The sequence below is a fragment of the Tursiops truncatus genome, chromosome 13 (assembly GCF_011762595.2).
Source record: "Tursiops truncatus isolate mTurTru1 chromosome 13, mTurTru1.mat.Y, whole genome shotgun sequence".
Lineage (NCBI taxonomy): Eukaryota > Metazoa > Chordata > Mammalia > Artiodactyla > Delphinidae > Tursiops > Tursiops truncatus.
The window spans coordinates 11277684-11298215 of NC_047046.1; the positions used below are offsets into that span (position 1 = coordinate 11277684).

The following is a 20532-nucleotide window of genomic DNA, read 5'->3' on the forward strand; positions in this document are numbered from 1 at the left end:
TTTATGGGACAAATGAGATTGTTTCTTTTATCGGGTAATGTCACTCCTTGCTTAAAAAACTTCTGCAACGTGGATGAACCTAGAGATGATCATACTAAGAGAAGTAAATCAGACAGAGAAAGACAAATTATTATATGTCAGTTACATGTGGAATCTAAAAAATAATACAAATGAATTTATTTACAAAACAGAAACAGACTCACAGACATAGAAAACAAAGGGTTTTCTATGGTTACCAAAGGGGGAAGAGGGCGAGGGATAAATTAGGAGTATGGGACTAACAGATACACACCACTATATATAAAATAGATGAACAATGAGGATTTACTGTATAGCACAGGGAACTATATTCAATATATATATATATTTTAATGTTAATATCTTTTTAAAAAATTTTATTTTTATTTTTGGCTGCATTGGGTCTTTGTTGCTGCACGCAGGCTTTCCCTAGCTGTGGCAAGCATGGGCTACTCTCTTGCTGTGCGGGCTTCTCATTGCGGTGGCTTCTCTTGTTGCGGAGCGCGGGCTCTAGGCACGTAGGCTCAGTAGTTGCGGCACTCGGGCTCCAGAGCACAGGCTCAGTAGTTGTGGCGCACGGGGCTTAGTTGCTCAGCGGCATGTGGGATCTTCCTGGACAAGGGCTTGAACCTGTGTCCCCTGCATTGGCAGGTGGATTCTTAATGACTGTGCCACCAGGGAAGTCCTATTCAATATTTTTTAACAACCTATAATGGAAAAGAATCTGAAAAATATAGAAATATATATAAATGAATCACTTTGCTGTACGCCCGAAACTAACACAATGTTGTAAATCAACTGTACTTCAAGGAAAAAAAAACAAACAAACAAACGAACAAAACCCAAAAAATGTCTGCAGCTCCCTACTGCATAGTAATAAAACCTTGCTCCTTGCCATGACTAGTAGGACCCACATGATCTAGCCCCTGCCTACATCTTTGACCTCATTTCCTCCTTATCTTCCCTTTGCCCATGATAATCCAGCCCTCAGATCCTGAAACATGCCAAGTGCTTTCCCACCTCAGGGCCTTTGCACACGCTGTACTTGGCTGCATTGCCCCTGATGTAGGGAGATTTCCTTTAGCTGGTGCAGGTAATCATCCTTCCGTGTTATGTGCTCTAAGCTCTTTGTTGCAACCATAGCATTTATCACAGTCTGTGTTTATCTTATTTATTGCTTACATGTTGTCTCTCTTTCCCACAAAAATAGAAGTTCCAAGAGGGCAGGGATCAAGTCTGCCTTGTTCACCATTTTATCCCAAGGCTTAGCACAGTGGTTGGCACTTAAAGGAAATCAACTATTTATTCATTGTCTACTATGTGCCAAGCACTATGAGGAACACTTTTAAAACAACATCTTATTCTACTCTGTGGTTGGTTGTAAACTAACTTTATTGTCAAGACTAGTAAGAGAAATTTATATCACTTGGATATAACAACTACACAAAACCTGATATGCCCAATGTGATGTCATTGGCTTTCAAGATGGGAGTCAATCCCAGCTTCCCTGTGTTTTCATTATATGGTGCTAGGCAGGTACCATGAGTGAAATGCTTATATGATGAATGGATGGTTAGGTGGATGAATGAATGGACGGTTGCCTGGATGAGTGGGTGGATGAATGGATGGATAAAGGGGTGGGTGGGTGAATAGGTAGATGGTGGATGGATGGTTGGGTGGATGGATGGTGGGTGGATAGATGGATGGATAGAAGAATGGTTAGGTTCCAGATATCTGCAATCAGAGGATTCCAGGGTTGATAGGAACCTCAAGATTCATCCAGTTGAGTCCCCCATCCACAATGGTCCCCCTCCGCTCAAATGGAAGCTGGTGTGGATGTATTTTTGTGTGTAGGGGACAGGTGAATAGCGACTTGGAACACAGGAAATTGTGAATGTCTGTCAAGGCCTGCCTTGGATGCCACCTCCTCTGGGGAATTTTCTCAGATTGTCCCTCCAGAAGTCATCTCTCTGTCCTTGGAGCACTAGGCTGCTACCTCCACTCTAGTGCCCATTTCCCCTTGCAGTCATTTGAAGGAGCTGTGCATGTACCTGGCCACTTCACTACTCTCTGAGCTCCTTGAAAGCAGGGCCTGGTTGGGAGCTGCAAGGTGCTTTCCTCTTGAGGTTGTCTGACCTTTTCTAGCTGCCATGGTTTTTCCTTGCTGAGGCCTATAGCTGCCTCTGGGCTTTCAGGGAAATGTATGTCCTCTGTAAATGTGCCCAGGACACCCCAACATTCCCTTTGAGGGGCTCTGGATAGGATTGTGGTCCTGGGGGTGGAGCCCTAAGCCATTCGGTGTCCTGTTATCTCTCTGTTCTCACGACCTTGAGAGATATGAATTGGGCTAAGATGCATAGAGTTACCAACCCTACTGGACTTAACCACAGCCTTGGCCTCTGGTGCTACCTCTTACCAGCTCAGCTGGCCCCACAGCTGTGGAAGGCCTGCAACTTCGAAGCAGACAGCCCTGGGGTCAGCTCTGCCGCTGCCCAGCTAGACTTGCTCCAGGCAAGTCCACTGACTCCCTATTTTCCTCATTTGTAAAATGGAGACAAGGAGGCCAACCTTGCAGGTTTGCAGTAAGGATTTGAGAGACTATACATAAAGAGCCTGAGAAATGGAGGCTGCTGTTGCCATTTATTGGCTGCCGAGCTGATTGGGAGAAATGACACAGCAGGGGCTGTAGGACAGTCACCGTACTAAAGAGGGCCACATGATCAAAAGAATCTCTCCTCTCTCTTTCTTTTGGGAAAGAATAGCTTTCCACTTCTCTCTGCTGACAACAACCTCATCTCTAGGTTAGTAGCAGATGGTTGGAGTTGCCAATCTGTTGGGTTTGTATACTAAACCCCCTCCACACCCCAAATCACACCAAAACAAACAAAACAAAAAATGTAAACCGGAGTCGAGGCTGGTAATCTGAACCCAGGACCTATGAGGCAGCTGTGGGCTTTGTGAACAGAGAATGCCCTTCCTTTGGTCATTTTTGTGCATCTCTCATTCATTCATGAATCCATTCTACTGTTTTATTTGATTTATTATTTTTTTGTAGGTGTCGTTTATTTTTTAAAATTTTTATTGGAGTATAGTTGATTTACAATGTTGTGTTCGTTTCAGGTGTACAGCAAAGTGAATCACTTATACGCATACATATATCTATTCTTCTTCAGATTCTTTTCCCACATAGGTCATTACAGAATACTGAGTAGGGTTCCCTGTGCTGTACAGTAGGTCCTTGTTAGTGATCTATTTTATATATAGTCGTGTGTATATGTTGATCCCAATCTCCCGATTTGTCCCTTCCCCCACGTTCTACCATTTTAATTACTTCCTAGGGGGACATCACTGTGTTCACTGGTGGGAGAATGCAAAGGTGACAAAAACAAGGCTCGCTGCCCTTAAGATACTTGAAATCTGGTGGGAGAATTAAGACATGACTAGAAACAGTCCTAATACCAGGGAATACGTTTTAGCTGTCAAGCATAAACATCGTGGTCTTGGAGTTGAGGCTGGTGCATTGTACTCTGATTGGGGAAAAAGAAGGCTTCCAGGGAGAGTGAGCATTGGAATTAGAACCTGAAGGATGAACAGGAGGTCAAAGGGCAGGGAGGTCATTTCAGAAGCACAGAAGTACCCGGAGCAGGAGCTCCCAAACTTGAACGTGCATCAGAATCACCTTGTGAAAAACACGTTGCTCCGTCACACCCAGCGTTTCATTCAGTGGGTCTGGGGTGGGGCCTGAGAATTTGCATCACTGACAAGTTCCCAGCTCATGTTGATGGCCCTGGTCTGGGGACCCCACTTTGAGAACCCCTGGTGGAGGCAAAGCGACAGAGGAAGAAAGTATAGGAGATCATTCATTCACTCACTTCCCCATTGAACAAATATTAAGCACTTACTACGCATCAGGCCCTGTGCTAGGTGATAGGGATACAGAAGAGGATAAAAGAGACTGCTGCCAGGACAGGGGAAGAAGGATGTTAGGCAGAGAGATACCAGGGGAATATGATTGGAAGCTGTGATAGGTGCTATGAAGGAAAAGAACATGGATAGGAATATAGGAGAGAATAACAGAGTGGGGTCTCATCTGTCTTGCTGGAATGGACATGACGTGTGAGGGGGGCTGTGCAGAATGAGAAGGATCTGGTGAGATGTGTGTGGCGAGGGTTCCTGGTGAAGGGGCTGGCATATGAAGAGGCTCTGGGGCAGTAACGAGCTTGGCTCATCTGAGGAGTGGGAGAACCTTCTCGTGGACTTGGAATAAAGAGTTGTGGGGTTCATGATGGCGGAGAAGTGGGCAGAGCCCTGCCGGCCAGGGCAAGGCATTTGGATGGTACTCAAAGTGCACTGGGTATCCAGCAAATGCACGTTTGGGAGAGAAGTGGAGAGCGTTTAGGCCACAGGACAGGAAGGTCTTAGATGACAGTCTCAGGACCTTGGACCTTCATCCGTGGCCACAGCAAGATCTGAGTGGGAGGCTCTGCCCTGAGCTCGGCTGGACGGCACCAGCTCACACCTCCGAAGGGACCTTCTATTAGCAAACCCTCAACCCTCCATAGTAATCCCTTTGTTCAATCTCTAAACATACCTGGAAGGGAGGGAGGAGCAGGTATGCCTTTTTGCTGAGGGGGAGGAAGATGGGGAGAAGAAAAACCGTGGAGAAGGTGTTACATCTGTGCTGTCCAAGATGGTAGCCACTGGCTGCATGTGGCTATTGAAAACTAAATTAATCAGTATTAAGTAAAACGTTGAATTCAGCCCCAGAGTCACACGGAGTAGCCACCTTTCAAGTACTCAACAGCCACAGGTGACTACGGCTACCATCTTGGATGCGGCAGGTATAGGACATTGCCGTCATCGCAGAAAGCTCTATTGGACAGTGCTGCCTTAAGTGAGGTTTTATCAGCTTGTTTAGGAGACAGTTAGATGGGAACCTGGTCTCCAGAAGAGCTCCCAGCCTGGAACTATTTTTGATCCGTGATTTCACTTCCATGGTGGCCACGTGTGCCGCCACGTGTGCTGAAGTCTCCCCGCTCTTGGCTTTGCTTGCTTGCGCGCAAGACCAGGAGGCTTGGCGGCCCAAACCCGAGCCCCACCTGCCTGGCCAGCGTTCTCTTCTGAACACTGACCCTGTTGCCAAGACCCCAGGTGCAGCACAAGGAGACACAAGAATGGTTTCCCTCGCCAAGCAAAGCCGAGACTAGTGTGTGAAACTTAGTAGGAAGCTTTTGCTTTTCCTTCATCAGTGTCACTTCTAAGAATAATCCTGAAATCTTTGAACTTGGGGTCACTCTGGAGAGTAGTTTTTAATCTTTCATCGAATGGATAGATAAACGAGTCTGTGAGGGGTTATGGGCTTCCCTGGAGCCTCATAGCTTCTTAGCTGCAAAGCAGAGAGTTGAATGAATGCGAGCCCCTGGCTTTAATTTTAGTCTTTTTCACCCTGGCATTCAAAGGGAATGGTGATGTCATACGGTTCATCTTAGCCAGACCATTTTCTGGCTCACTTGAAAATTTCCAAGTTTATTTTTGGGTCAGGATCCTTTAGCTTGTGTGTGAAATTTACGAAATGGGGGGAAAAAATCAAAATCGATTAAGCCCCTCCCTGATTCCCCACTCAGAACTGCCCAGTATTGAACAGGGATCAGGTGACAGTACTATCAAGAAATTGGCAAAAATCCATCATCAAATAAAACAGAGAGGGGTTAGAGGATGCGTTTATCGCTTCTACGCTTCCTCCTGCGGATTATGATGGATTCTATTCATTCTGAGGTGAATTTCCCTGTTCCCTTCTCCGCCTCTCCCATCCCAGGTCCGCTCTGGAGCTTGCATTTTCCTTCAGGAGCTTGCATTTTCCAATCCTGAACATCTTTGAAGGAGTTATGTAGTCTATCTGGGGGAAAAGGCTTTGGGGTGTTTGCTTCCTAAGAGATCTGCTAAAAACTGGATGTGTGTTAGAGAGGAAATACCCTATGAATGATGGACATAGTCTACTTCTGTATTGTCCAGCACCACAGCTGCTGGCCACATGTGCCTGTTGACCACTTGAAACGTGGTTAGTGCAACTGAAGAACTGAATTTTCACTTTTATATAATTATCTGTTGGTTTTAGAAGTTAACAGTTTATTAAAGCAAAAAAGAAATTCAATACCCTTATTCTCCTTACGCTTTAAATTCAGCTTACAGGCAGTATTATTCTATTCGTGTAAGTCCAGGAAATTTTAGCAATCACACGTAAGGGGAGTTTGCATAATTTTTGCTTCCATTGACAACCTTAGTGAATTCAACACCTTCAAATAATTTAACTATATTTATAAATTTGATATGCAGAAAAATTTTTTAAGACTCAGTTGACAGACAAGCCGTCCCACTACTTACACAGCACATAGAAATCTAAAAAAATAAACTTATAAATATGCTGGGCCTTAAGCCACTTTCTATCATAGTACATAAATGGAATACAATTTTAACTTAAAATGTACGTCTGAACCAGTTATTCAATTACACATTTCAAATTAGACTTAGAAAGGTGAAGTCTTCCTCTAGTTGGCCAAATTATATAAAGCATTAAGAGGATGTACAATAAATACTCCAAAGGCACAGACTTTTTAATTCAAATATTACTATTATGGGTTTAATTACTTAAATACGTCTATAATTCATACTAGATTTTCCCAGAACTTAAAGATGCCAACCCATTCAGGAAACTAGTTTATCTCACACAATTCTCAGCTTCAAGTCTAATGACATTTTTGGGAGGTGAATTCTCTGATTGCCTGAGGTCACTTAATGTCCAGTAAGGCTGCTTTCTGGATTTTTGTCAGTGGTGCCCATAAGCTGCCCTAACCTTGTTTAGTCACTATGTTGATTAATTATGTAATTTTAGTTAATTTAAATTTACCTTTACAGGGCCACGTGTGCTCAGTGGCTGGTGTATTGGAAAGCACAGCTCTAGATGGAATAGGTTTCCACGGTCAAGGTGAAGTGGTTGCCCAAATGAGACGTGCTTTCAGTGTACGCAGGTTTTGTGTTTTTCCCTTGTGTCGTCTGTTCTTGCTTTATGCCTGGGGTCTTAGTTCTACTTTCCCTCTCGTTCGGGCAGTGAAGAGTAAGGCAACATCTGGCCTAGGGCAGACCTTCCACAGGTCTGGCTGCTACTTTTTTAAGTCTGGCTCTGTCCCCCCAGCTGCCCAGGAACCACAGCCATCACCTCCCAGAACTTCTGTGGGATTCCTCCCAGCCACACCACCTCTTGTGCAGTGCCCACCCATTGGCTTTTTTTTTCAATTTTTGGCAACTTCATCTATCTTTGTCACTTGCCAGGAAGTTTCATGCTCAAAGTGTAGGTACAAAGTGTGGGTCCCCACTCTGCAAGCTTATATTTCTCTGTACAGCTTGGTCCTTGGTGAATGATTAAGGGGGAAGAAGGGGGATGGTCGGGGGAGGTCTTTTCAACTGTCTGGCTTTCCCCCCCTAAACCTGGCCCTGGACAGAAATGTGTGCTATTATTTATTACTCTTCATGCAGGCTGTCCTTGTTCCAGAAAGGCTGGGAGAGGTTACAGCTGGGGCACAAACTAAGTTTGCCTGAGGGAACCCTGCAATCTTATTTTTCCCGCTGCTTCTTCTCATTTTCAGGATGATTGGTCCTACATACATCACTCTGCCCTCTCTGGAATTTCAACCCCTCCAGACTCCCTCGTTTAATCAGATCACCTAATTGGCACTGCAGTGGCAATGACTGATAAAGAACCCCTCGGCAGTGGTTCTGGACTTCTTGTGTCTGTCAGAACTACCTGGGGACCTTGTTTAAAAGAAATGAGATGAGAAGCCCCCTGTCCCCAGGAGTATTTGGTTCCGCATGTTTGGGTCGGGGGGAGCAGGGCTCAGCCTGTGTGTTCTTAACAAGCTCCCCTAAGGGAGCTAAAGGTTGACAACTGTAAAGTATTGTCACTTAATGGAATGAAAATAAGGAACGTGACAGGCTCAGGGGCAAACTCAGCACCTACTTGTTACCCTCGTGACCTTAGGTAAGTTACATCGTCACTCTGTGCCTCCATTTTCTCATCTCAAAAATGGGAATAGGGACTTCCTTGGTGGTCCAGTGGTTAGGGCTGCGCGCTTCCACTTCAGGGAGCATGGGTTCGATCCCGGGTTGGGGAACTAAGATCCTGCAAGTGGTGCAGCGCGGCCAAAAAAAAATTAAAAAATTAAAAAAATAAAAATGGGGATGATAAAGTTCTTGGCTCTTACGGTTCATATGACAATCAAATAACATTAACAAAGCACTTACTGCAATGCCTGGCACATGGTAAGTGCTCAATTAAATTTAGCTATGATTATGAATATATTATTGTATAATAGTTTATTGATAATAACATTGTTCTCAACGTAACTAAAGCAGTAGGCACAGGGCTGGCATATAAAAAGTGTCAACAAATGTCAATTTTATTATTATAAATATATAATATATGCTGTATAATATAATATGTTTAAAATTATCTTATGTATTATATATCTATGAACTCTTATCTATGGATATATATTATACAGATATACTATATATAATATACAATAATATATAATAATACATATATTAATATATAATAAATTGTATATGTTATATAGTATATAGATGTACTATAAATATGTTATAGCAAAATGTATTGTTATAGCAAAAATATTAAAGTTGTAGTTATCATTATGTGAGGAAGTTACCAGTGGGGCTGGCATCTAAGTAATTGCTCATTAAATATGTCAACTCTTTTTTCCCTGCTGTTTGTAGTATTCATAAGCAGTAATAATGTAAAGAAAAGGAAAAGCCATCAGGTGCATTGAGGGCTTTAAAAGGCAGGGCAGTTTCGGGCAGAGGGAGCCGGCCGCGGTGCGGCATTCCGGGAGGCCAGCGCTGGACTGGTGGGTCGGGCTGGCTTCCGCCTGAGGGATCCTGTCCTTACTGGGATGGGGTGGGAAGAAGAAGAAGGGCGCGTCTCCCAGGCCTCCAGCCGTCAGCAGCGAATTTGCCTGCAGTTACAAATCGCCGGTTACTTGAGACGTTAGAGAGTCAATTCTCTCCGCTGTCAGCTGGTCCTCCCAGCGCCGGAGATGTTATGACAATGGTCGCCCTGGCAACCGCGGGAAGGCGTCGGGCCGCTGGCGATTTCTTTACCCTCAAAGAGCCTGGGCCGCAGAGCCAGGGCTCCGTTCTGAACGTGCAGCGCCGGCTGGAAAAGGAGTTGGGATTTCTGGGTAGAGGCCTGACCCCCCCGACCCCCAATGATGTTGGTTCATAGACCAACCAAGAAAAATGTCTTGTATGCCAGGCACTGATCTGAACGCTGCGGGGAGAGACAGGCAAAGCCCGTGCTCTTTGGAGCTGACATTCTGATGGGTGTGTGAGATGGGGGTAACCATGGAAACCAATAAACAGGATAATTTATGGGATAGCGATGAGTGCTCCCGAGGAAAAAACAGGGTGTTGTGACGGTGACATTGGGGGACAGTTGGGAAGGGATGACACCCGGAAGACAGGAAAATGCCGTTTATGTCTCAAGGCCGGAGGGCAAGAACTCTGAGCAGTGGGGAGACGTGGACGGTTCAGATTCAGGGCTTTGAGCTCTCCGTTAGCAGTGGATTCCTGCTAAAGAGAAGGCAGCAGTGTGGGTGCTTGCTGACAGGCAGCCCTGAGGGTTACAGAGGGCTCTTCATCTGTGTGATTTTAAGGCCAGCTCATCCCTGAGCCTCAGTTTCCTAATGTGTAAAATGGCCGTTGCCATGAGGTTTACACGAGATGATTCGTGGAAGATGACAGACCCTCAAGCTGTATTGCACTCCTTTCCAGTTTCCACGGACTCTGCTTTAGTCTTTTCTGGTTTTTTTTTTTAAACATCTAAGTGGTGAAGGTTTTGGACTCCAGCAAACCAAACCCCAGGGCTTGCCCATGGGTCTCTGGGTTTATCTAGGTTTAGATTCTGAGTGAAAAGTTACCCGTTTTCACATTAGAAATTTCAGACATGATTATTTATAGCTCTGTCACATGTCTTGACTTTAAACATTTTTTTTGTTTATGCTGCTAAATTTACCATCATGCTAATACCAAGTACAGTAATAAGGCACTGAAGATGCTCAGATCCAGTGAGGTCGCAAAAAATTTTCCATCTGCTGGAAAGTGCCAGGCTGCCCCCTGGTGGGAAGATGGGGAACTGCATCTCTGGGTTCCTACTCTCAAAGTCCTGTGATCCTTCTGACCCCAAGCCCAGGAGTCCTTACTTTGTACGGGACAGTGCAGGGGCCCATGGTGGGCTCAGCTTGGATGTGTTATTTCCAGGAGTCCAGTGTTTATTCACTTGAAGATGTCATTTCTTTGGACTTTTTTCAGTTCAGCTCTGCATGGTCTTGAATTGAGGGTGACCTAAAAATAAATTAGGACACCTGGCAGGGTGAGGACATACCAAAGCCCTTTACTAATTGTGTTTCACAACCTTGACCTCTAGATGGTTTAGACTCTCCACTTCAGCAGAGTGTTATGGTGAAGAGGGCACGGAACTGGAAATCAGAGCCCGAGTTCAAATCCCGACCCTCCTGCTTCTTTAGTTATGAGCTTGGACACAGTTCCCAAGCCTCTGAGCATCAGTTTCCCCACCTGCAGAATTTTGTTAATAACAATCCAACACCCACTTCAGCATTGTCATGATGCTCTTATAAAGCAGTATCTTTAGAACCATTTTGGAAAATAATTTGGTTAGTGATGTAGGGAGATTAAGATCAATCCCTGAAAATTCCTCAAGTGGAGGTCAGTGCCTCTCACACCTCGTGTGGGGAAGGGTCAGTTTTTTTCTTTCCTGGTACTTTGGAGCCAATACTCATAAAATATGATAAAAATGACTTGCTAGAAAAATGAAATGGACCCCAAACCCCAAACAAAATAGAAGCCTCACTTTAAAACTATCAGATTCAACAGACATAAAATTACCCTGTCAAGTAGCCATTAAAGTGTCTAACTGCTCTCAATTTCTGTCCTTCACTGAAGGGGGCTGACCTTCGGGGCCTTCCTGGCACTTGAATAGTCCTGTCTTAGGGCAGGTGCAGGGGTGGGGGTGTGTGTGTGTAATTGATCTCGTATTCCCCCCACCCGCCAGCTCTTTGTATTTAGAAAGTACCTACACAAGCTTAAATGAACGAATGAGAAGTCTTACTTCTCTTAGGATAAACGTAGAACTCTCCCATCTCTGTCATCCTGTGATCTTGGAACATTGCTTTGTAAGAGGCTGTTCTCGTAATTTTGCATCCTTGGTGCCTGTGCTGAACCCTGGCTGCCCTTCTGCTCTGACTCCTGTCCGCCGCCTCTTGATTGTGTTTGCACGGCTGTCTCATCTGCCCCACTGGGAGCCCCTTCAGGCCTGGGCTGGTGCGGCCTGCTCTTTGGATACCCTGGGCCTTGATGAGGACTCCTCCCTCAGAGCTGCTTGGTAAAGGCCTGCTGTGCAGCTGAGCCCCCAGCCCTTGAAGGGTGCTGCTGGCAGGGTGCTGCACCCCAGCTTCCAGAACTGGTTTTCTGCCCTGATTTTGTTGCCCAAGGGTCTGGACGCTTAAGCTTGTCTGAGAAACAAACTGCCTTCATTACATAATTCAGACAGTAGATGGATGTTTCTCCTGCTTGCCTGATGCTCAGAACCATTGGGGTGCTTGCGTTTCTATGGATTCCTGGGCTTTCTCCAGATTCCCTGGATCGGAATTTCTAGGGCGTGGGTCTGGAAGTTTGATTTTTTAGCAAACACTTCCAGGTGGTTTTTATGGTCAGGAAATTAGGGAAAGAGGGAACTACCTTGTAAAATGTTCTAGTGCCTTAGGAGAGCTACTTAAAGCTCCATGGCCCTCAGTTTCCTCATCTGTAAAATGGGGATATGTATGTGTGTGTATTTATATATAAATATTTATATATATTATATAGATATATTTAAAATTTATTTAATGAAATGGCTAACATTGTGAATGACCCACATCTTTACTGTTGGCAAGGGTCTGATTTTCATGACATTTGTGACTAATTGTTATATAGATAATTCAAGCTTATAGAAAAATTCCAAGATACACATGCACAGAGATGCAGAGATAATAACCCAGAGATGCAGCTGCTAACATTTTGGAACACTGCCTTCTAGTCTCGTGTGTGTGCGTGTGCCTGTACGTACATGCAGTTCATATTCAGAAAATGGGCTTATACTGTTCCTGTTGTGTTGTTGCACTTGGCAGTGGACCATAACATTCTTTGTGCGTCAATAACTAAGGGTTTGTTAGACTTGGGTTCATATCTTGATTCATGCACTCAGTAGCTCAGTGACGTTGGGCAAGTTATTTAACCTTTCTGAGCCTTGATTTTCTCAGTTGTGGAGTGGGGCAGTGATTGGACCTATGCTGCAATGTCACTGTGAGAATTAAATCGATAATTCATAAAAAGTGCTTATCATGGCACCTGGCTCAGAGAGAGCCCCTGTTAGCTGACAGCTGTGACTATCCTGCAGCACCAGCCCTGGGGACCTGGTGGAAAGAGCTGCTGATCCCCAGGATCCCCATTTGGGAAGTTCTGCGCCATCTCTGGCCAGTCCAACTTCACGTTCTGGGCAGTTTTCTGGGGTTTTCCCTTCTTGGACTAGCCATGCTCTTGTCCGGAAAGGTGATCTGTATTCCTCTTTGGCTCAAGGGGAAGCCCTGGACCTGTGGCTGCCGCCTCACACTCCATCTGCTTCCTACACCCATCTGTCTCCTCCATTCTAATGCATCATAGTGGGGATGCCCCTTGATTCTGGCTTCTGGGCAGGTGTAGGTCCAGTCTCTGTGTGACCCTGGAAACTCCTCCCCAGAATCCAAACATTCCTTCAGCAAATAGCTAGGACGCGTCGTTTTGTGAGGGGTGGGGTGCGGTGGGGCTCAGCCTGTCTTCTGCACAGACATTATCTCATGTGATGCCTCAGCAGGCATGTGAGCAAAGGTGATATATGCCCATTTCACAGATGAGAAAGTGGAGGCCCAGGGAGCTGATATGACTTGCCCAAGCCTCAGAACTGGAATTCAGAAACGCACTTCTCCCACAACACCTAGTAGGCTTCCCAAAACGAGTGAGACTGTCTCCCTGCCCTTGAGGGGTTGATAGCCAACTTTTGGATTTCCCATTTGGTGGGAAGGACCTATGAGCAACTCAGAGTGCAGCATCCTGGTAAAGAAGGGAACTTTGGGATCATACCCTAGCTTTGTGGATCCAGGCAAGCGGTTTAATGTTTTTGTTGCCTCAGGTTTTTCATTCACAGAATGGGCTCAGAACACCGGCCTCACAGCTAGCATTGCTGTGTGGATTTAAAAACAAACAAACACATTCAAAGCATTTATCTCACAGCGCCGGCACACTGTGAGTATTCAGTGCACGGTGGCTGCGCGATCATGGCCATTATTCCCCAGAATGCTTTATGGTAACTGACAAAGATGCCCCCAGCAGACATCCCAGAGATGCTCTCATCATGGACTTTTGACCCTGGTATCAAAAGAATGCCTCATGCGGAAGATTAAAAGGAAAGAGGTAGTATGAAAAAGTATGAAAAAACAGGGAGAGATCCTGGAGGCTTGCTACCAAGGGAAAAAAGTATGATACAATTTATGTGAAAAGACCCACAAACCTACCCATCAAACAACACTGCAGAGTTTCTACATGTATGTACATATATGTGAAAGTACATAGGAAAAGGTATGGAAAGAAGGACACCAACCAGATCTCAATAGTTACCCCCATTATCTTCAGGGAGAAGGAGGCCAGCATCAGTGGGAGTAGTGGTCACAGGGAGCTTTGGCTTTATCTGAAGCGTTCTAGCTTCTTCTTTACAAAGAAAATATATCGATGTGTTTATTAAATAAGTAAAGTAAACTAAAATAAAGTTATCTTTTCTGCAATATTGGCGCTTTGGAATCAGACTTGGGTTTGAATCCTAGCTCTCTACTTAAGTTGTGTGATGGTGAGCAAATGACTTAATTTCTCTGGGCATCATTTCTTCATCTGTAAAATGTAGATCTTGACAGCACCTAGCTCTGGGGGATGTGAGGATATATTAACATGATACATGTAAGAGCACACGGAAGTGCTCAATAATGGTACTTTTATTTTTATTTATTTATTTTTGCGGTACGCGGGCCTCTCATTGTTGTGGCCTCTCCCGTTGCGGAGCACAGGCTCTGGACGCGCAGGCTCAGCGGCCATGGCTCACGGGCCCAGCCGCTCCGCGGCATGTGGGATCTTCCCGGACCGGGGCACGAACCCATGTCCCCTGCATCGGCAGGAGGACTCTCAACCACTGCGCCACCAGGGAAGCCCCGGTACTTTTATTTTTATCGTTATGCTTATTTCATTTACTCTTCCAAATCTGAAAAGGGCTCCTTAATCCTTTAAGACTCCTGTGTCTTCATTACTCACCAATTATAATGCAAGGAAAACAGTAATAAATTTTATTATAGCGTATGCACAAATAAAATGCCAGAGAAGAATCGATAAAGACTTGCTGGAGAAGGTGACATCTGAGATGGGCTTTGGAGAGAAAGTCAGATTTTCATGAGTTGATGGGGTGGTATATCAATTAGCTATGGGTTCCATTAATGCTGCATAACAATCACAAACCCTTAGTTGTGGACAATATAAACTTTAATTGGTTCCCTGAAGATTAGTGGCTCTTCTGATGTTGACTGGGCTCGCTCATAGCCAGCCCCAGGCAACAATTTGCTTTTGGCTGAGCTAGGATGGCTTTGGCTTGGATGTCTGTGAAAACTTGACTTTGCTCTGTGTAGTTTCTCATCCTTCAGCGACTAGCTGACCAGCCTGGGCACATTCTCATGGAGATTCAAGAGAGCAAGCAGAAACGCACGAGGCCTCTTTCTCTTGGCGGAGGCAAGTCACACTGGTTGGGTGCTGGTACCGATTCTGCCTGTTTAGTGAGTTCACTGCAAAGTCATATCGCAAAGGATGTGGAGATAGGAGGGGTAAAGGATTCAGGTCCTCTTTACATCTACCACAGGGGGATATGGAAAGGACTTTTAGGTAGGAGGAGCCTGAGCAAATGCATAGAGAGGTGACGTGTTTAGGGAATTGCATGGAAATGAGAGGCAAGGAGAATAATGGAGTTGAGATGAACCCCAAATAATAGTCAAAAGAGTTTGAACATTACTCTATAGGACAGTGTTGCCCAAACTCATCAGTTTGTGTCACCATCGTACTTTTTGTCATATCTGTGTATTTTGCTATCAACCAAACCCAATTTTCTAAAAACATACATGTATCTAAAATTAAAGCTTTGTACAACTATTGTAATAGAAAACTAGTATCACTTGCCATAAATGGAAGACAATCAAGAAAATAAATACGATGAACATGTATCATTAAGTTGTTAAATACTGTTACCTGCCCAGGGCTGTGAGTCTGTGTCCTGCTGTCTGTTATAAAGAGAGATTAGCCAGTGTTAGGTGTTAAAGACATAATATCACTGAACTGAGACTGTCTCTTTGATATATAATTAGATGGCTGCAGGGAGATTAGGACAGGAAAGAATGTGCTCATTATGGGACCCAATGTTGCCATGCCTGGGTACCACCCCAAGTTATCAGTGGTACCGACACTTGGGAAATGCTGCTCTTCAAGCATGGGTGTTTGAGCAGTGACATGGTTCCATCAATCCTGCTAAATGTCCATTGACAGATGAATGGATAAAGAAGATGTGGTACATGTTTACAATGGAATACTACTTACAGCCATAAAAAAGAATGAAATCATGCCATTTGCAGCTACACGGATGAACTTAGAGATGATCAGACTAAGTGATGTAAGTCAGAGAAAGACAAATACCATATGATATCACTTATATGTGGAATCTAAAATACGACACAAATGAATATATCTATGAAATAGAAACAGACTCTCAGACATAGAGAACAGACTTGTGGTTGCCAGGGCGGAGGGAGTTAGGGATGGATTGGGAGTTTGGGGTTAGCAGATGCAAACCATTATAGGTAGAAAGGATAACAACAAGGTCCTACTGTACAGCACAGGGAACTATATTCAGTATCCTGTGGTGAACCATAATGGAAAATAATTTTTACAAGAATGTGTATATATATATATATATATATATATATATATATATGTATATGTATAACTGAATCACTTTGCTATACAGCAGAAATTAACACAACATTGTAAGTCAACTATACTTCAATTGAAAAAAAAATGTTGATACTTCCAAATCAAATTGCTTTCTGGTGGCATTCTCAATGGTTTCTCACATTCTCATTGACATTGGATAGCATCAGCGTTAAAAAATATTGCCAACCTTATCCAAACATTTTTTTCCATTGATAAGCAGCTAATGCATATACATCGTATTTTCTAAGATTGCTACAGATGTGCAAACAGGAAAAAAATGGGTCACCCGTAATCTTAATTTTGTTATATACCCTCCCAAGGCTTTTTGCATCTATACTCGTATAGCTTTATAAAACTTTTAATACATTATTTATACATTACAAATATTATACATATTTTGTACATCTTTAAATGGTATGCAACTATATGAATACATTGTAATTTATTTACATCAGCTCTTATCACTGAAGAGTTGGATTGTTTCTAATCTTTCATGGCTATTATCCACTTGGAGCAAGACTTCATGAATATCCTTAATTATTTCTTTAGGATAAAGCCCTAGAGCAACACTGTCCCTTAGAAATATAATGAGGGTGACAGATGTGAACCAAATGTATAATTTAAAATTTTCTAGTAGCCACATTAATAAACAGCTGAAATTCATTTTAGTAATATATTTTATCTAACCCAATGTATCCAAAAGATTATCATTGAAACATGTAATCCATGTAAAAATATTAATGAGATATTTTATGTTACTTTTTTCCTATCAAGTCTTTGAAATCCAATGTGTATTTTACACTTACAGCACATCTCAATTCAGACCCTAAAATGTCAAAGTTAAAGTAAAATGTAGCTCTATCAAAATGATAAGTTTATGTTTAACAGAAAAATGCTGCACGTGGCTTCCATTTTCAAATTTAAATTAAATAAAATTTAAAATTCCATTCCTTAATCACCCTATAGCAATACCCTAAATGTTCAGTTAGCCACATGTAGCTGGTGAAATGACCATTTTGGACATTTGACACCGAGATTAAATCAGTTTCACTCGTGTCCGCTTCTCAGCGTGTGAAACCAGAGCAGAGTTGGGGGTGGTGCCTGGATATTGGATTTGAGAATCCATCGGCAAACATCAATATCTGAAACAACAGCAACAACAACAAGGCATGGCCATATGACCCAGCAATCCCACTCCTAGGCACGTATCTAGAGAAAACCGTAATTTGAAAAGATACATGCACCCCAGTGTTCATAAGCAGAAGAGTTTACAATAGCGAAGATATGGAAACAACTTAAATGTCCATCGACAGGTGAATGGGTAAAGAAGATGTGGTACGTATATACAGTGGACTACTACTGAGCCATAAAAAAGAATGAAATAATGTCATTTGAAGCTATATGTATGCAACTAGAGATTATCATGCTAAGCGAAGTCAGAAAGAGAAAGAAAAATACCATGTGATATCACTTATATGTGAAATCTAAAATATGACACAAATGAACTTATCTACAAAACAGAAACAGACTCACAGACATAGAGAACAGCCTTATGGTTGCCAAGGGCGGGGTAGAGGAGGGATGGACTGGGAGTTTGAGACTAAGAGTTGCAAACTATTGTGTATAGGATGGATAAACAGCAAGGTCCTACTGTAGAGCACAGGGAACTATATTCAATATCCTGTGATAAACCATAATGGAAAAGAATATGAAAAAGAATATATATAGATAGATATATACATATCTATATCTATATCTGAATCACTTTGCTGTACACCAGAAACTAACACAACACTGTAAATCAGTTATACTTCAATTAAAACAAAAACAAAAACAAGATCTTCCCTGGTGGCACAGTGGTTGAGAGTCCGCCTGCCGATGCAGGGGACACGGGTTCGTGCCCCGGTCTGGGAAGACCCCACATGCTGCGGAGCAGCTGGGCCCGTGAGCCATGGCCGCTGAGCCTGCGCGTCCGGAGCCTGTGCTCCGCAACGGGAGAGGCTGCATCAGTGAGAGGCCCGCGTACCGCAAAAAACAAAAACAAAAACAAGGCAGGCAGCAGAACTAGGGTGAGAGGGCAGCCCAGCAGGGGTCAGGGTTCATGAGGGCAGCACCCAGGCAGGGCAGTGGCCTGGTGGAGTTAGGGAATTCGCTAAATTCAGCAGACGGAGCCAATAAATAAGTATATTGAGGATTGTTTTTCTCACTGCCTGAGAAGAGTGATACAAATGTGGGGAGGGAAAATGCTAGAATAAACCCCATGGTGTTGGATTGGGATTAGAGGTATCAGTTATCAATACATATAAATAGCAAAATAAATATAGGTGCAGATTTGTGTATCTACGTATTCACATATGCATTGCTCATACATATGTTGCCTAGGCTGTCTACTAAGGGGACTGGAAATGATGACACCCCGGTATCAATAATCTCACCAAGTACCCAGATCTTGGCTTCTGAATACCATATTCCGCTCAGAGGAACCAACACTCCTTGGAGAAACGATGGATTCCAGGGTTGGGTCAGGAAAAGAATAAGATGACCCTAGAAAATTTTGTGGTGTCAGAGAGTAAGGAAGTGCTCAAAGAATGATGGGGAACGTGTCAAAGTGTACTTCTTTCTTTTGTGTGGTTTTCCATACCTGTGTAAAGAGAATAGTTAAAACAAGTCGTAAAATAAAACGAGAGACATGAAAGTTCTATGGATGTCTTAGTTGAGAGCCCAGCTTTGAAGTCTCAGTAGGTCAGACCCTATTCATTCAGAAATAAGCTAGAGAAAAAACATATTCTTTTTGAAATTTTCTATTCTAACACTCGGAATTGAGATTCTAAATGAAAAGCATTCTAGGTACATTAGCATAAGGTGATTTTTGTGCCGTTATTGCAATAGAATGTGGGCTGATCAAGAATGGCAACTTTGGGACTTCCCTGGTGGTCCAGTGGTTAAGACTCCGTGCTTCCACTGCAGGGGGCACGGGTTTGATCCCTGGTTGGGGAACTAAGATCCCACATGCTGCGCGGCACGGCCAAAAATATAAATTAATTTAAAAAATCTCCGTTAAAAAAAAAAAAGAATGGCAACTTTCTCTTTACTAGTGAGGTGAATAAAATTAACGTTAACTTAAGCACCAGTTTTCTGATTTCTTCCAGTGGGCTTCAGTGTCAGGTGAGCTCTCCTCGATGGCAACAGGGATGCCCCGCCAGCTCCTGGCTTCGTTGGCGCCCTCCTGACAATTCCAGTGGGAAGTGGGAGCTGTCCTCTGAGTGCTTGGGAAGGGTTGATGGGGAGGTTTCTCGGCGGCCCAGCCTGGCTTACTTGTTACTTCTGCTCCAAAGGCTGCAGCCAGACCTGGGTCACATGCCCACCCTGCAGCCCGGTGGTGGTGGGGTGGGTGGGTGAAGCCAGCCTCACCTCAGCCATATGAACTGGGAGCCGAAGAAGGAGGCTCCCCAAAAGAAAGCTGAAATAGTCTTTGTATGGAGACCAGCTAGACAGAAACAGGTGCCCACTGCTGTCATGCCCTGCTCCAAATGATGTGATCCTAGAATTCTGGGACCCCCTTCTTGATAAATATTGGCTGACAGGTGCTTTAAAATGTCAAAAGCATTTGTATAACTAAGGATTTTTATTTTTGTTTCATTGAATTATCTTTATTAAATAGCTTTTAAATCACAAAAATGAAACATGCTTTGAGTAACTATTGAAACAAAGCAAAAATATATAAAGAAATACAACCGTTTTTTTCTCACCCCATCTATAGAGCTTCCCCATCCCAACTTGGCAGGCTGGGTGTGTCTTGCACACTTTTTTCTCTGCTCATGCACACCTATTGCCTTTCTTTTGTTAATGTTGTTAGTTTTTACATAATAGGCAATAAAAAAAAAAACCTTTCCTTTTTCATGGCATGGCATCCCTCTAGAAGCATGGGTTCAGGTCCATCTCATTTTATTTTATTTTTTAAATTTATTTTTTGCCCACACCAGGCAGCATGCGGATCTTAGTTCCTGGATGAGGGATCGAATCTGTGCCCCCCTGCGGTGGAAGCATGGAGTCTTAACCACTGGACCTCCAGGGAAGTCCCGGGGTCCACCTCACTTTAAAAGTATTTGTTAATTTATGAATACTTGCATGTGACTTAAGACTGAAATAGTAAAAAAGGGGTTAAACAAAATGTTCCTCTCACCTCTGTCCCCCTCCCTTCCTCTTTCCTTCCCTAGAAGATTAGGGATCTTTCCAGAGAGCGTCTGCATTTACAAAGATACACAAATGTAAACATTTCCCACATGAATGAGAGAGTATTTATTTTTATTTATCAGCATATCTTGTCTTAGTACACAGCAC

At 43.5% G+C, this 20532-nt stretch overlaps 1 protein-coding gene across 1 annotated transcript in view; it reads left to right on the top strand.

Annotated features, from left to right (window-relative positions):
* KSR2 (kinase suppressor of ras 2) overlaps positions 1-20532 on the top strand; it is a 404068-nt gene that overhangs the window by 62374 nt on the left and 321162 nt on the right. The window lies entirely within an intron of this gene.